We start from the raw sequence: 18,907 nt of genomic DNA, 5'->3' as shown, positions 1-18,907 counted from the left end.
CCCCTCGAGCTCATGACAACCGCTGCGGTGTCCCAATAGACACTCATCACCCGGAATGCCAACCGAAATCCCGTAAGGCTTTAATATCAGTTTCTCATTCTCCCTGTGAGTAACCGTTGCTAAATATCATGTTCTAAAAGATTTTAAATTATTTCCAACTTAAAACAATAAAAAATAATTTTTGTCTCACAGGGGCATTTTGGTCATTTTTCTCTGAACATTTCAAAATCTGCTAAAATGTAGTATGCAAGTACAAAACACATAATTCATAATAAAAAATAAGTTTAAACATCTAAAACCTTTATTTAAAATAAAATTATGATTATTTAAATATAATAAAAAAAAATAAAAGAAATATTCAATAAGATATTCTATTTTCTTATTAAACACTATTTTTAGAGTTATACGTAAATAATTTTTACAGTGTAAAAATAAAATAAATTCATACATATTGTAATACAGTAAGCCAGAGTATTTAATTTAATTTACAATAACCAGTGGGCCCCCGAATAACCAAAAGTTAGGGAGACTGTAAATCTACAGTTTGGAGGTGCAAATCCAATAGTAGCTTCGACGAAATCAACTATCTACAGCCTATTTTGAGCTTGAAATGGGTGGAAATGAGAGTGGTGAGATTATATAATCCTAGTGAGTAAACAAACATCATCCAAAATATCTAAAGTCGAGAAAATGGAGACGATTAAAATATTTCATCTCAATATGTATTTCATAACATAAATATTCATTTCATTTAAATAATCAACATGGCTTATGAGTATCTTAAAAGCTTGGCTCCTGTCAAAATTATTCTCGGGAATACCTTAGTCGAGGCATTTAACTGAGTCTGCCAAGGTTGTTAAAAAAATCATGTACGCATAAATCATGTTTTTATTTTTGAAAAACACAGTCGTTCCTTGGCATTAGTGGAGTTCATCATCACGAAGTGGTTCGACGTGACATGAACTCTAACCATACCTCAGGAGATACCTTACGGGCTTCTCCGATGGAGGTACATATATAATCGGATTCCATGCCCCTCTAATACGCTGGTCCACAGAACTCGCCCACTGCAGCAAGCTAAACGCACCATATAATAAAATTTTGATAGCATGACATGACTAATATTATACTACCCAACCTGTAAATGTAAAACAGAACAATTCATATAGTTCACAAACCACAATTCCAACCAGTCATGCCAACATATTATCATAAGCCATCAATTAGAACCATAATTTTACAACACATCAAGTGGTCTCCAGTTACTCTATTTTCAAAGCCATCATTCAATTTCAAGACAAATTATAAAATCTTTTCATTTAAACACATTTTGTTTATAAAACCTAAAAATTAACCATTTAAACTCATTTTCCATAAAATTCAAAAAAATTGAATAAAAAGACCACTTTAGATAATTAAAATGATGATAAGGTTACTCACTATTTCGAAAGTCAAATTTTTAGAGTACTCTGACTATCGATCATCGGGTACAATTTTTTTACCTTTATCGAAGGATTCACCACCTAGACATAATGCACAATCAAGCAATTTACCACATTAGTGCTAAATCGTTATAATGTGCTATATGGATGCATGAAATGGAATGCAAATTGTTCGGATTATTGTCTAAACACGGTGTTCTACACAAATTCAATTGTGTACCTAAATAATACGGTATTGGCCTAGTTCGATCTATCATTCGATTAATTGGTCAACATGTCCAATTCAACTCCAATTAATTCTATTTTTCTTCTAATTCTCCAAACCATCAAACACAAGTTAATTAGCATAAATTTTAGCAAAATCATCTTCACATTTTCTCTTGAAAATTTCGGCCATGGTGAGTGCATCAACACTATGATTTTTTCTACTTGATTTTCTCACCATAATTCATCATTTCCTAACCAATTCACTAGAAATAAAATCAAAATCATCATCAATATTCCACATGGAGAATTCGGCCAATGATGGGTTAAGGGAGAAAATGAATTTTTCTTGTTGGTTTTTCATGCTACACATCATTAACTAACTAAAAACACTAAAATATCTTAAAATCTAACCAAATCAATCATCAAATTTTCTCTCTCTAAATTCGGTCAGCCATGAATCCTTCATGACATCTTGTGATTCAACTATGGAAAATGCAAAATAATGCATGGGAAAGGTAGATCACAAGTCAAAATCAAGAAATTTTACCTTTGATTGCTTGATTACTTGAATTTTCACACTTTTCCCTTGAATTTTTCCACCTAGGGTTTGTGTTCTTCTTTTCTTCCTTTGTTCTTGCTTTGGCCAGCCATAATGAAGAGAAATGGGCTGATTTTGTGTAAATTTATAAGGAAAATAATGAATGGATGAGATTTTGACACATGTCACCATTCCATTGGTCCATATGTCATACTTAGCCATTAAGCAATCTCTCTCCACCACTTAAATTTTCACAATTATCCATGATAATGTTGGGTAAAATCCATGTGTTGGACAAGTGTTGGGTGGTGTAAAATTACAATTTTGCCCTTGGGGTGGCAAAATGACTATATTACCCCTATACTCGAAAAATGCCGAAATTAAAATTTTTCACTTCTCAAACTCAAATTATGTTCTAAATAGTCAATCTTGATCAAAAAATTCTTCCAACATTCCAATTTTTAACCTCGGGTGGCAAAATGACCATTTTGCCCCTAGGTCATGAAAATTCCAATTTGACTCCAAATCGGTTCTCGAACTCCAAATCATCATTTTAAGTCATTCTGGGGTTTTAAAATTCTCAATTTCATCTTAAAATCTCTATTTGGACTAGTTCGAGGCTTAATTCAACTTAATTATACCATTTGGTACATTACCGTCCTTTAACGATTTACGAGGTACCTAAGTAAGCAAACATGCATTCTTATGTAAGAATGGCATAATAAACATATTGTAGAGTTGGGCTTGACAAAATTAGTTAAGGTAGGTAAGTTTACAATATCTCAACAGAGAATTGTAAATAAATTTGGACTCTAGGCTAGCAACCAACCCATTGATATAAGTATAGGGAGTGAAATTAAATCCAAATGAAAAGAAGACTATTTCCACAGTCCTAGGCTTTATTTTTCTGGACTCCTAGAAATTTCTTAGTGCTAACTCATTAGTTTAGCTTGTTGCTTGAATTTTAGTTTTAATTAATTTTTAGAATTAAATTCACTTTGATAAGATTAAGGTGCCAAATTTTAGTAAGTAGCAAGAGTTTATATACAATTCCCTGAGGAAATGATACTTACTTACTATTATACTACTTGTCCGACACGTACGCTTGAGTGTGTGTAAAAATCCAGTAACACCTTAGAAGATAGAACACCAAGGAATGGGTTTTATGTGTTGAGATCGATCCCACCCCACATAGGGTCGATACTTGAACTATATTTCTAAAAAATAAGATCATTTAAAAGAATTTTTGGAAAGTTTTGGTTTGATGCTTCAACCCCCATTATTCAAGGATCACACATATGATTTGATCTAATGATTTGATGTATATAAACATCATGAATACATGAGTTAAGAAAGCTTGATTTTGGTTTTATGAGTACGTGTGTGTATGAATGAAAATGCATACCTTGGAATGTATTGTATTTTGAAATATTCCTCCGTATAGCTTCTTCCCCTTTTCTATATTTGCTTACTGAGTTTGTGAAACTCACTCTTATAATTTCTGTTGCTTTTTTGGATAAGGCCAGCTATACCATAAAACCGCCATAGTCTTTGCTTTAATACTTAGTACGAATAAGTGCAAATCTCTGTGAGAAATAATACTCAACTTACCTTTATATTACTTGTATGGCCATGTGCACTTGCATGTATTAAACCGAAAACATACACATCTTACACACATAAGCCATCCAATTCTAAGCCTCACAAATTCCATCATTCCTTCATAAATTTAAATTGTACAAGTTCAAGAATATGCTTTTACATGCTTTTAAAACAAGCCTTGAATTTTAAATCATTTTTAAAATTTATTCTTGAACCCTTGCACTTGTTGTTCAAAACCAACACTGTGAAATTTTAGGCTGTTGAGGTGCAAAGATCGACCTTTCTAACAAAAAGGTTGATCTTTACTTGAATCAAGGCACTCATTAAATTCCCCGAGTAGCAAGGTCAGTATGGGAATGTTGATCGTTGAGCTAAGAACATGCCTAAGGACATAAGCTACCTAACAAGGATCGACCCGTTCCATTTAAAGGTCGATCCCTATTAAGTGGGAGTCTTTTTAAAAAATTTCCAAAAACTCGAGCTGATTCTTTAAAACACATGGCTTTTACAAGGATCATTTAAAGGTCAATCCTCAATGCACAGGGTTATTTTTTTTTTAAATCACCAAGGATCGACCCCTGGTTCATAAGGTATTGATCTCAACTGACAAGAAAATGCTTTAAAGTGTCTAGGCAAGTTTTTAAATCCTTTGAATTTCATTTCCAAGTTCATTTTCTCCACAAATACCTTCACATGGGTTTTGAAAAATTCATCCTGTTCATTGAAAACCCTCATTTTCCATCCATTATTAAAGGGGTTTCACTCCTCATTTTGAAAGTCACATTAAAAACCTTAACTCAACTTTCAAACTGAAGATAATCGATCTTTCAGTTTTCAAGCTCGATTCCTCACCTCTCGAATTGATTTTCTTCATAGTGTAAGTTGATTCCAACTCTCCAAAAGCTTCTTAAACCTCTAAAATGGCTCTCGAATGCATTAAAAGAATAACCAACCGTGGGCAAGCAAGTTACTATTCCAGTCTCGATCCATTCAAACGAAACTTTTCAAATGAAGACCAAGAGGAACGCTTCAATGATGATTTTGCTACAAAGGGTGTTCATCACTGAAGGGTAATTGACATAACCTTCCTTAGTAATATTAGTTTTCCATACTTAGACAATTTTTTAGCACTAAGATGGTTTAATTATATTAGGATGAATAAGCCGATCTTCGAACAATTAGTCAAAGTGTTTTATAGCAATACTAGTGCCTGGTATAAAAGAGTTAGTAAGAATGAGGTGACATTGCATGATGATTCATTCTTGTCCGATGTTATGGGTAGAACGATCAAAATCACCCCACAACTACTTGAGCAAGTTCTAGGCCTTGAGAGTGCACCCGATGCTATTACTTGTATTAGTGATGATGTCATTGTGCAAGAACTAAAACAGGAAATGTATGTGCACAATGTTAAGATTCACAACTTTTGCACATGTTTATCTTTGATGGACCAACTCTTGCACCTCATTGTTAGCCATATCCTATTACCCATAGGTAGCAAACATTCTATAGTCTCTGATGAAGACCTACGATTCATGCATCATATTAAGAGGTAAACACTGAGAGACTTAGTGAACTTCATATTTGCTAATATGATGACGATTGTGAATAGGTCTTGGGTTAGTTTTCTCTATGGTCAAGTCCTATGTCAACACTTTGATCACTTTAACATCGACACTTCACTAGACGTTGCCATTTGACAACACAAGGCTAAGTTTCTTGACTAAGGCACTTTATCTCGAATGGGTTATTTTGAGGATCATGCCTCCAACACTTAGGTCAAGAAACATGGTCATCAAGAAGGTGAGGAAGCACCACCATGTCTTCCACATGCTCCACCTTTGCCCCCACCGATTACTAGTTTTTTTACTAGCGTGCCATTTTTTGCCTCTGCTCTTCTAATGTGTTCTCCACCGAAGATGTGTACAACTCTTTGCTAGCTCGACTTGACTCCATAGAGACTCAACTCTTGGGCCATATTGGAGAAAATGCTAAACATCTTGATCTCCTCATAAATACTCTTGAAATGAGGTTCAATGAAGTTCATCATGTAATGAACTCTCATTTTAGTGATGTTGATCAATGTCTTCAACAAGTCCTTGAACATCAACAGTCCATAGAAGAGTATATTGTACAGTTCCTTCCAAAAGGAGGTCTTTAGCTCACTTTGGATGACTTTCACTTTATTTTTCTCATGTATTGCATATATTTTCTAATCATGTTTCTAGATATGCTTGTCTTTATGCTCCTTATCTTGAACCTTTCTATGTAATGCTAGGTTATGCTAAAATTTTCACTATAATATATATAGCATGATTTTCTTGTTTATTTATTATCTATGTCTTGTTATTTATTGCCTTTCTACGTCTACTGCTCTTGATGATTTTCACTAATCTTCTTTAAGCATTAAAATTGTTAACACTCACACTTCGATTCTTTTTCATATAACAAAAAAGGGGAGAAGATTTATGAACACATTTGCATGCTTTTACTCACTCACTTACAATTGAAAAATTTTGAAAAATGAATACAATTATTGAAAGGGAGAACTTATTGAAAAATCATTTCAGAAACCCTTCTCATTTTTTCTTAAATTTTTCTCTTAACTAAGAGCTTATAAACTAACAAAGTTAGAAAGAGTTTTCAATGTAAATTATGCTATTAATTTGTCATATCAAAAAGGGAAAGATTGTTAGCTTCAAAATTGAATTATGTTTTAAATTGACAAAATTAAATTGATTTGGATTTGCAAACAAGCTTTTGAAATGATTTGAATCACTTAAACAACTCCCTAAGATTTTAGAAAATGTTTAACAGGTCTTTGACACTTAAAAAAAATCAAAAGATTTCAAAATGACAAATTTTCAACTGTGAGGATTGACCCCCTCCTAATGAAACGTCGATTATAGAGAGAAATAAAGAGCAATATTAGCTTTTGGACATTGTCGAATCGACACCTTGGACAAAGCAGGTTGATCTCAAGCAAACAGAATGAAGAAAAAGCTACTAGAAATTCACAAGATCGACACCCCATAACACGAAGGTTGATCCCAAGATGAGACAAAGAATGAAATAGCTACTGGAAACACTTAGAATTGAACCCTCAAAGCTTAAAGGTTGATTCCAAGATGAAACAAAACGTAAAAAAGTTACTAGAAGCTTGAAGGATTAACACCCCAACATGAAGAGGACGACCCGAAGAAAAAGTAGAAGAAAAGTGAACTTATTGGATATTTGGCGGATTGACCCTTATAATATTAAGGTCGATCATTGAAGAAGAAAGGAAGAAATAATTCAAACACATGGAGTTAGGATCGACACCTATGTTTAAAAGCCTAATCCTATAATTTAAATTGAGGATAAATATGAAGCAAGGATCGACACACCTAACTACCAAGGTCGATCCTAGTGTCACGGCACACCAGCATTTAATGCTCCAACAACTAGTTTCTACTGTATTAGTGTGAAAGTAGCAATGAACAATATATTAAGAAAGGGTGAATTGATATATTAAAAATTTCTGTGAAAATCTAAGTATAAAAAATCAAACCTTTTCACCCAAAAAAATTTTCTAATATCAATAACAAATTTCCAACAATAAATAACTAAGTATAAAAAATAATGAATCAAGGTAAAATATTTCTTCAAATAAACGCTAGTTACTAAAGGTAAAGGAAAAATATTTTCCTAACAGAAAAGTAATAAATCAATATAAATCTACTTTCTTAAGGCAAGTATAAACAATAAATAATAATGCGGAAACTAAAGAGAAACACAAACGATTTATAGTGGTTTAGCTTTTTTGATGCCTATATCCATGCCTTTAGTAACTAAGGAATTTCAATCCACTATCAAGGATTCTTTCTTTTATCAAGAAATGATAACCCTCACACAATCCATAAAGGGATTCTTGCTTTTTCATGAGATCAAACAGTAACCCTTATAATGACTTTTTACGGGATCAAGCGATAACCTTTACAGAATCTACAAAGCAATTCTTCCTTTTTCAAAGGATGAAGCGGTAACTCACACAATCCACAAAGGATTCTTGCTTTTTAAATGGGAAGCGATAACCCTTACAAGATAGCTTTTCAAGGTTAAGCTAGAACCTTTACAAGATGTGTGTTCAAAAGAGTAATAGCAAAGATTTACCTCACAAAGGTTGGATGCTAGAGATTTTAACTTGGGTGTAGTGAGAAAAGAAATTTTAGCTTGATTAAAGTAAAGATTCAACTTTGAAAGCTTGATGGGAGACTAAAAAGATGCTAAAGAGTGAATATGAGCTTGTGAGTAGTCTCTTTAGGATTTAAAACTTTGGTTTAAGTCTTCTCTACTTCAAAATGGCTCAAATGCATCTTTTTTAGCTGGGGCAGTGTTTGAAGGCATTAGACACAAGTTTGAATCAAATCTGGTCGTTGCTGAAGCTTAAGGGTCCACTACAACACTCTTAAGGTCAACTATATTCTTCAAATTTCTCAATTAGGGTTTTTCATAATTAAGCATAATTTTTCTCTACTTGATCAACTTCCAAAAAGCATGTTTTTTTCAAATCTAGCCTTCTATAGTCAACTATGTCTGTTTAAAGTGGACTTGCTCTAGCCTTGAACTTGTCAGGGTCGACTATACCTCCTCTATAGTCGACTATGATTGTGTAATCTTGACTTTTCTTACTTTTGACTTGTCAGGGTTGACTATGCTTCTTTTGTAGTCGACTATGGCTATGTAATCTTCATGTTTCCACTATTTTAGCCTTCAAATTGACTTGAGCTTCTCTAGGATTGACTTTGACTTGTGTCTTGAGGTTTCCTTACCTTTTCAATACTTCTCTCCAACTACTTCCTCGTTGCCTTGTACCTTTATTCAAATAAATATTTCAAGGCATGTTTGCTCTTGATTTCTTAGTTGAAAATGCATTGTTTGAAAGCTTGTAAGGTGTTTTCTAAAGAAGCTTGGCTTTCCAAACAAATAAGTAACCTTAGAGAATTAAAAATGTATTTGACATAACTTCAAATGCTTGATATTGAGTTCAAGAAAACATATGATTTTTGTTAAATCAAAACATGATATAACTCAAGGCTAACATGCTGCAATTGGTCTTTAATGGTTCTAATTGATTGAAAAGCTATAAAAGGAAGCTTCCCACCTAATTTGAAGTAGAAAACATCTCCACACCTGAGAAAAGCTTCAAGATCATTTATTCACTTCTCATATAGCATTTAAGTCTTTCTTCCAACATTCATTGAGCTAAATTTTTCTAATATTCTTGTACCCATATCTTTCAAGCTAAATTTTGTAGCCCATCAGCCTTTAAGAGGTATTTATAGCTCTTCATTTATTGTAAAACTCTTGAGTGGTTATACCTTAACGATTAAAAATGTAGTGTTGAGAGGTTATACCTTAACCTAAGTAAAAGGTAAAGAGGTTGTAAGCTTATCCTTCAAAAGACTAGTGTAAAGGTTATGCTTGATCCTTAAAAAATATTTTTCATAGTGTTAGTGTAGAAGTCTCAAAGTGAAATATACTAAGAAGGGGCTGAATTGGTATTTATAAAAAAAAATTTGAAAATCTAATTATCAAGATCAAAACTTTTTCACTTAAAAATATTTTCTAGCATCAAAAACAATTTTCAACAATAAATCACTTAAGCACAAAAACAATATATCAAGATACATATTTTTCCTAAGTTAAATGCTAGCTATGAAAAGTAAAAGGAAAAATATTTTTCTAAGTGTAAAACAATAAATCAATATAAAGCTATTTTCCTAAGGCGAATATAAACAATAACTAATAATGCGAAAAGTTAAAAAAAAAAAAACACAAGAAATTTATAGTGGTTTGGCTTTTTCGATGCCTACATCCATTCCTTTGGTAACCATCCACCAATAAGGATTCTTGCTTTTTAACGAAAAGTGATAACCTTTACACAATCCATAAAAGAATTCTTGCATTTTCACGAGATCAAATAATAACCCTTATGATAGCTTTTTCATGAGATCAAGCGATAACCCTTACACAATCTACAAAAGGATTCATGTTTTTCATAGAATGAAATGGTAACCCACAAAATCCACAAAAGGAATTCTTACTTTTTAAATAGGAAGTGATAACCCTTACAAGATAGCTTTTCAAGGTTAAGTTAGAACCTTTACAAGATGTGTATACAAAAGAGTACTAATAAAGATTTGCCTCACAAAGGCTAAATGCTAGAGATTTTAACTTGGGTGTAGTGAGAAAAGAAATTTTAGCTTGATTAAAGTAAATATTCAACTTTGAAAGCTTGATGGAAGACTAAAAAGATGCTAAAGAGTGAAAAATGAGCTTGTGAGTAGTCTCTCTAGGGTTTGAAACTTTGGTTCAAGTCTTCTCTACTTCAAAATGGCTCAAACGCGTCTATTTTAGCTGGGGCAATGTTTGGAGCCATTAGACACAAGTTTGAATCAAATTTGGTAGTTGCTAAATCTTGAGGATTAACTACAACATTCCTAGGGTTGACTATATTCTTCAAATTTCTCAATTAGGGTTTTTCATAACTGAGTATAATCTTCCTCGACTTGATCAACTTCTAAAAAGCATGTTTTTTTCAAATCTAGCCTTCTATAGCCGACTATGCCTCTCTTATAGTCAACTATGTCTGTTTAAAGTGGACTTGCTCTAGCCTTGAACTTTTCAAGGTCGACTATACCTCCTCTATAGTCGACTATAGCTATGTGGTCTTGACTTTCCTTACTTTTGACTTGTCAAGGTCGACTATGCTTCCTTTGTAGGCGACTATGGCTGTGTAATCTTCATGTTTTCCACTATTTCAGCCTTCAGATCGACTTGAGCTTCTTTAGGATCGACTTTTGGCTTGTGTCTTGAGGTTTTCTTACCTTTTCAATACTTATCTCCAGCTACTTCCTCTTTGCCTTGTACTTTTACTCAAATAAACATTTCAAGTTATGTTTGTTCTTAATTTCTTAGCTGAAAATGCATTATTTGAAAGCTTCTAAGGTGTTTTCTAAAGATGCTTGGCTTTCCAAACAAATAAGTAACCTTAGGGGATTAAAAACGTATTTGAGATAATTTCAAATGCTTGACATTAAGTTCAAGAGAACATGTGATTTTTGTCAAATCAAAACATGATATAACTCAAGGCTGACATGCTGTAATTGGTCTTTAATGGCTCTAATTGATTAAAAAGCTCTAAAAGGAAGCTTCCCACCTAATTTGAAGTAGAAAACATCTCCACACTTGAGAAAAGCTTCAAGATCATTTATTCACTTATCATATAGCATTTAAGTCTTTCTTCCAGTATTCATTGAGCTGAATTTTTTTGATATTCTTGTACCCATATCTCTCAAGCTAAAGTTTGTAGCCCATCAGCCTTTAAGAGACATTTATAACTCTTCATTTATTGTAAAACTCTTGAATGGTTATACGTTAATGATTAAAAAGGTAGTGTTGAGAGGTTATATCTTAACCTAAGTAAAAAGTAGAGATGTTGTAGGCTCATCCTTTAAAAGACTAGTGTAAAGGTTATGTTTGATCCTTAAAAAGTATTTTTCATAGTGTTAGTGTAGAAGTATCAAAGTGATATGTACTAAGAAGGGGGTGAATTTGCATTTATAAATTTTGTTTTGAAAATCTAATTATCAAGATCAAAACCTTTCCACTCAAAAATATTTTTTAGCATCAAAAACAATTTTCAACAATAAATCATTTAAGCACAAAAACAATATATCAAGATACATATTTTTCTTAAGTTAAATGCTAGCTATGAAAAGTAAAAGGAAAATATTTTTCTAAGTGTAAAATAATAAATCAATTTAAAACTATTTTCCTTAGGCAAATATAAACAACAACTAATGATGCGAAAAATCAAAAAGAAACCCAAGAAATTTATAGTGGTTCTGCTTTTTCGATGCCTACATCCATTCCTTTGGTAACCATCCACCAATAAGTATTCTTGCTTTTTAACGGAAAGCGATAACCTTTACACAATCCATAAAGGAATTCTTGCTTTTCAACGAGATCAAGTAATATCCCTTACAGTAGCTTTTCAAGAGATCAAGCGATAATCTTTACAATAGCTTTTCATGAGATCAAGCGATAACCTTTACATAATCAACAAAGGGATTCTTGCTTTTCATAGGATGAAGCGGTAACCCACACAATCCACAAAAGGAATTCTTACTTTTTAAATGGGAAGTGATAACCCTTACAAGATAACACTTCAAGATTAAGCTAAAACCTTTACAAGATGTGTGTATAAAGGAGTAATAGCAAAGATTTGCCCCACAAAGGCTAGATGTTAGAGTTTTTAGCTTGGTTGTAGTGAAAGAAGAAATTTTAGCTTGAATGAAGTAAAGATTTAACTTTGTAAGCTTGGTAGAAAACTAAAAGGATGATAAAGAGCAAAAATGAACTTTAAGTAGTCTCTCTAGAGTTTGAAGCTTTGGTTCAAATCTTCTCTTCCTTCAAAATGTCTCAAATGCGTCTATTTATAGGTAGGGCAATGTTTGGAGCTGTTCGACACATGTCTGAATCAAATCTGACCGTTGTTGAAGCTTAAGGGTCGACTATGTTCTTTAAATTTCTCAAATTAGGGTTTCCATAGTCAAGTATAATCTTTTGCTGGTCGATCCATCTTCTGAGAGTGCGTTTCTTGCAAATTTGAGATGCTATAGTCGACTATGCTTCCTCATAGTCTACTATGGCTATGTAATCTTGACTTTTCTTACTTTTGACTTGTCAGGGTTGACAATGCTTGATTTAGGATTGACTATGGTATTGTAATCTTGACTTTTCCCTAACTTTGATTTGTCAGGGTCAACTATGCTTGGTTCAGGGTTGACTATAGCTATTCAAAATGTGATTTTCCTAAGCTTTTTGGGATAGGGTCGAATACAAACTTTCAAGGTCAACATATGGCTTTATAATCTTTAAGTCTTGCACTTTTTCTACCTTTGGATTGACTCGAGCTTCTTTAAGATTGACTCTTGGCTTGTGTCTTGAGATTTCCTTAACCTTTTTTTTATGCTTCTCTCTAGCTATATCCTTCTTGCCTTTCCTACATTCAAATAACATTTCAAGGCATGTTTGCTCTTGCATTCTTAGCTGAATATACATTCTTTGAAAGATTGTAAGATGTTTTCTAAGGAAGTATAGCTTTTCAAACAAATACGTAACCTTAAGGAATTAAAAATGTATTTGAGACAATTTCAATTACTTAACATTAAGTTCAAGAAAGCATGTGATCTTTGTCGAATCAAAACATGATACAACTTAAGGCTAACACATAGTGGATTTAAAATCCTTGGTGAACTAAGAAAGAAGATGTAGGCAAGAAGGTTGAATCTCTATAAAAATATTATGTTCTGGATTTTCTTTTTTTTTTTTTTGCATTTAGTATTTCAGTCTTATTTCAAAAGAAAACTTATTTTTCACAAAAATTGCAAAGAATTTTTAAAGAAGCCAATTCACTTCTTTCTTGAAGTTATACATATTGAGCTTATTACACTAACATAATCTTTTGCGTTATTTGGATGTTGAGAATAACACTTATTCTACTATTGTACCCATTAATACTTCACTATCAATTCCAGTTGATTTTGTTTATCCCCATAACTTTGAAACACAATCTGAAACATATAACTCTTTTGATAATCCTTCTTATCAAAATGCCCCTAATGACTTTGTTATTGATCGTTATGTCAATGAACAACATACCATAGTTACTCCATCCTCAAAATCTTTACCAACGCCTTCATCCCCTAGAAAAAGCACTGGAATAAAGAGTATTCCTAAGGATTTGGAACTTGTTAACATAACTTACCTTCCTAATCCAATTTGGTCACCAAACATCCCATTCAAAACGTACTTTCTTCTAGCCAACTTTTTTATCCTCCTAAAGTTTTTACTACTTCTTAAGTCAAATTCCAAAACCTAAAACCTATAAATAAATAGTGAAGTATCCTTAGTGGCAAGCACCTATGATATTTGAAATTAAGGCTTTGGAGAATAATGGGACTTGGTCTATGGTATCTCTTCCTAGTGACACACATATGATAGGATACAAATGGGTGTATAAGGTAAAATTGCAAGCTAATGGGAGTATTGAACAATTTAAAGCTTGGCTAGTTGCTAAGTTTTATAGTCAACAGGAAGGATTCAATTATCATGAGACTTTCAACCTTGTGACTAAACATACAATTGTTAGGGTATTTATATCTTTAATAGTAATTTATGGTTGGCATCTATCCCAATTGGACATAGACAATGCTTTCCTTAATGGGGATTCAGAGGAAACAATGTATATGGATCTACTCGAGGGTACCTAGTTAAAAAGGAGTGTCTAAGATCATCACAATTAGTTTGCAAGCTTAAAAATTCATTATATGGGCCTAAACAAGCCTCTAGATAGTGGAATTCTAAATTCACTACTATTCTCATAGATTTTGGGTTTCATCAATCCAAGTCTGACAATTCTCTATATACAAAAAGGATTGACAAAAGAGAGTTCATAGCTTTAATGGTCTATGTTGATGATATATTAATTGGCAACACTATAACAACAATAGAACAGATAAAACAATATTTGAAATCAAAATTTAAGCTCAACGACTTAGGAAGGCTTAAATATTTTCTTGGTTTAGAGGTAGCAAGATCAAGAAAAGGTATTTTTCTTTGTCAAAGGAAATATGCTTTAGATTTTATCAATGAATATGGATTTTTGGGATGTAAACCTGCTACAACACCTATAGATTATAATGATAAGTTTGTAAAAGATAATGTTAATGAGAACTTTGTGAATCCTAGTACATATAAGCAGCTGGTGGGGAAACTCTTATATTTAACTTTCACTAGACTTGACATAGCAATGTTTATCACACAATTCATGGAGAAACCTAGTGATAGTCATTTACAAGCTGCGAATAGAGTTCTTAAGTATTTGAAAAAGGCACCAAGACAAGGTATACTACTAGCATTTATTTGAATTTACATTTAAAGGTGTATACTGACAGTGATTAAGTTGGTTGTCCATATACTAGAAGGTCTATTATAGGTTTTGGTGTGTTTATAGGAGATTCCCTTGTTAGCTTGAAATCCAAGGAACAATATATCGTGGCAAGGAACTCCATAGAAGCTTAATATAAAGCCATGGCTGTGGCTTCTTACAAAACTGTATGGATTCAATCTCTACTTGCTGATTTGATGTTACACATAAAAGATCAATTGATTTCTATTGTGACAATCAATTTGTTCTACATATATGTAAAAATCCTATTTTTCATGAAAGGATTAAATATATAGAAATAGATTGTCACTTCATTAGAGATAAAGTCTTGGAAAGAATTATCATTCCAAAACATGTTTCCACAAAGAATCAACTGGCATACATGTTCACAAAAGCATTGCAGCCTGCATAGTTCTACCATTTGATGGGCAAGATGAGCATTATGGACATTCATGTTCCTGGTGAGCAAGAGCGTGAAGAATGAAGCCGTAAAACATGGGCAAACTTGTAAATATTTGCAAAGGTCAAAGGTTATTTTTGTAATTAGAATAAATCCTAATTTAATATTTGTATCTATAAATACCACATTGTATTTGAAGCTCAGCCATGTATTATTCTACTATCCAAATAAAAACAAAGTGATTCCTAATTCTTTACTCTCTTGAATCTGCATCTTCACTCTCGTTCCCCTTTGGTTTTCCATCTTTGAAAACTTTTATACGTTGTGAACATTGAATAGAGGAGAAGTTAAAACTTGAACAATGAATGGAGATTCAATCCCATGTCAGTAAACAGCACAAAAACAAATTCAAATGAAGCCATTCCTACATATAGGTATTTTGGAAAAAGAAATAACATAAATATTTAAAGTATATGTGAAGAAATGTATACTACCAAAATAGTAAAAGTTCAAACTGATAACCTAAGTGATTAAGAGAAGGTGGTTTCTTTTCAAAAAAAAAAAATTAGAAGGTGGTTTATCAAACATAACAATTTGACTCAAAAAGGATCATTGATTTCAATGATCCTCTACAATAAAGCATAAATAAAGAAAATGGATAGACAAGTTTGTTTTAAAACCCAAACTTGTTTGCGTAGTGAAGATTGTAATGCTGCAATGAGCCTAGAGTCTGATAACTTATGACAGTAGACTCAATTTGGCATTTGTGTAATCTTATATTTAGTTATATATGAAATATGCATTTCAAAAACCCAATAGATGATAATCTGACAGATTTAAAAAAAAAATACACACCTGGTCAGCCATCATGGATCGGACCCATGTTGGAAGGAGTGGTGTCACATGACACCACTCACTTCTTAAAATATTTTAATTTTTATACAATTTATTTAAGATTCAGGGTAATTAATATATTAATAAACTCATTATTTTTTTTGCAATTTTATAGGGAATGGGGTCAAAACCTCCAAGTAAAAGTGATTTATCAAAAAGTAATTTATGTATTAATATTAAAATACTATATGGAAAGACAATAAAACTTTTCTTCTATAATTTAAGATTTTATTAAAAAAGTTAAAACCTAAACTACTCTTTTTGTTTAAAAATTCAAGTCCTTTTCCTTCTTAGTCCTTGACTATATTTTTCACTCTCTCAAAGCAACTCATTTAGCTTCAATTGTAAGTAATTTCAACCCAAATTAAGTTTTTAAATACTTCATGTCTAAATTTTTTTTAGATTAATTTGATAATTTGGGTTCATAATTATAATCTATCTAATAGAAAGTAGTATTACATGTCAAATAATATTTTGAAATTGTGAGTCTTTCTTTTTCTTATTTTGTAGATATATTTTTTGATTATTTGATTTTTGTATTTTACTTTATGTGGTTTGTGAATGCTTATATATAGTTTTGATCAATGAATAAAAAATTGTCATATTGTTGGTTACTAAATCTGATAATTTGCTAATGTAAAATCATATTTTATTTTAATTCTAATATTTTAATTTATACTAATAAATAGTAATTTTTAATAAGTTTTATAATTTTAGATAAATAAGCCATGGAAAGACATTTTAAAAAAAAAAGAAATTATCTGACAAGGCTCAAATACCAAACAATATTAACTATTAATATTGGGTATTCTTAACTATTAATATTGCAAAAAAAAAAATACCAAACAACAACAACAATAAAATTCTATTAATGATGATACTCAATAATATTCTTCTAAGTAAAGTCATGTTCAATTTGATCTAAGTACTCTCGCAATAGATCCTAGATGGAGAAAAAAAATTTTCTAAATATCATGACACCATTCAAAAAAATTCTTAGATCCGTCCCTGTTAACCATGTTTTGGTATGATTCACGTAAGGAAAGGAATTAATGGTTGATTGTAGCTTTGTGGTAACATTGCTTGGTAGACATTGAGCTAAGATAAATTATAACCTAGGGCACGTTACTAAGATTCCCACCTGCCTCCATGATTTTATAAGAAGTCGTTAAAAAGCATTACGAGCACAACAATCTCTAACCGACCAAGCTTGCTTTTATGGCATAAAGAGAAATTTTTTGTGATTTCTGACTTGGATAGTTTCGTTGATTCGCAATTCATGAGGAATTTTTCCTAGAAAAAGTAATATCTGAATCAGAAAACAGAATGAAATCATTCCAAGGCCAGACTATAGTTCTTTGCTGCACATTAAAGGAGATTGTTCTTCGTTTCAATGAAGAATTCCACCAAACTTTCCGACCACGTCGATTTCCTTTCTCTGACAATCCTGTTTTTCTCTATAAAATCATCAAGGGCCTGCAGTTTGAGCATGGGAACAAAAGAAATAAAGAGGGTATGGAAATTACGTCCTTCCTATCCTAACCAACAATTATGGAAGTAGTAGACGTGGTTCTATACCCTTACTTGCAAAGCCAAACGAAACTCGGCTCTCAGAGTACCCTAAAGGCAAAGGCGTTTTGCAATTTTACATTTTGGGTATTCTTCGTTTTATAATGCAAAGCCCTGAGGGCTACATCTACAAGACAAGCCCATTTGAATGACAAGTAGAAAATTCTCACATGGAACACAATGAAAACGTCCTGAGCTATCAAATGCATTGAAAATTATTAACGAGTTATCAGATGGATCCTTAATGTCTAGACATAAAGGGGAAAAAACATAAAATCACTAATCAGAAGAAAATCTATAACGTGTAGTACTTCTTCCTATGCTACAAAAGGAAAAACAACTTCTTTGAAACCCAGGCATGTTGTAATTAATTTGGAGATGAGAACTAATGATATAAATCTCATTTTATCTTATCTTAATTTCAAAAGTTCTATTCAGGGTCTCCTTTGTCCTCAATGGGAAGTTGGTAGAGTACTGCCTCGGCAGATTTTATATATGACCAATAAAGGGTTTTCTTTGGATGAGGAATCTATTTGTTTTTATTCTCTTCCTACTGGACCTTGGGACCTATTGATGAATGCTGTTATGGGCGTGTGCTTCTCAAAAATGATTAGATTGTAATGTTATTTCTTTTGTTTCTATTAAAAAATTAAAAATCCATTCTTAAATTAAATGGTTCCATAACTTATAAGTTACAAAGGTTATTGAAAACCAAAACACCAAGCTTACAATAAAAACCAAAAACAAGTAATTTATTTGTATGTTGTGATGATTTCAAGATAAAAAATGATTTACCTTGAACTTAATAACAAAAAAAGCTTCATGTCACGATATAAAGGAAAAAGAATGAAATCATTATTCAGAAGAAAATCTATAACTGACTTTAAATTCAAGTTAGTCGTCTATACATGAAAAAAAAAAAAACTCTTCTTAGAAACTAAAGGAGGCAAAATTGACCGAAATCCAAAAATTCATACAAATTAACTCAAAATCAAACTTAACCCAATTCAAACTCATTAGAAAAAGTCAAGGATTCAGACTCTAAAATAATGAACTCAAAACAAATATAAAGTTAGGACAAGTCAAATCTCAGGTGAACCAAACTCAAATCTTTCGTAAGTAAACCAAACTTAAGATTATCCAAAACTTGTCCAAATTTGCTTGAACTTGAAACAACTTGAATTCGAAATTATTCGAAACTTAAGATTACATATATTCAAAATGACTTGAATCTAAAATAATATGAATGGAAAACATCT

General features: G+C 32.0%; 1 long non-coding RNA gene across 1 annotated transcript; it reads right to left on the bottom strand.

Moving 5' to 3' along the window:
• LOC108663091 lies at positions 1,039-2,238 on the bottom strand. Its single transcript, XR_001929017.1, has 3 exons — positions 2,197-2,238; positions 1,441-1,523; positions 1,039-1,077 (listed from the first exon to the last, which is right to left on the bottom strand). It is a non-coding gene; the product is annotated as an uncharacterized LOC108663091 (long non-coding RNA).

This window comes from Theobroma cacao, chromosome 8 (genome assembly GCF_000208745.1).
Source record: "Theobroma cacao cultivar B97-61/B2 chromosome 8, Criollo_cocoa_genome_V2, whole genome shotgun sequence".
NCBI classification, from domain to species: Eukaryota; Viridiplantae; Streptophyta; class Magnoliopsida; order Malvales; family Malvaceae; genus Theobroma; species Theobroma cacao.
The sequence above is the reverse complement of the archived record's forward strand: the minus strand, read 5'-3'. Positions and strand labels throughout refer to the sequence as shown.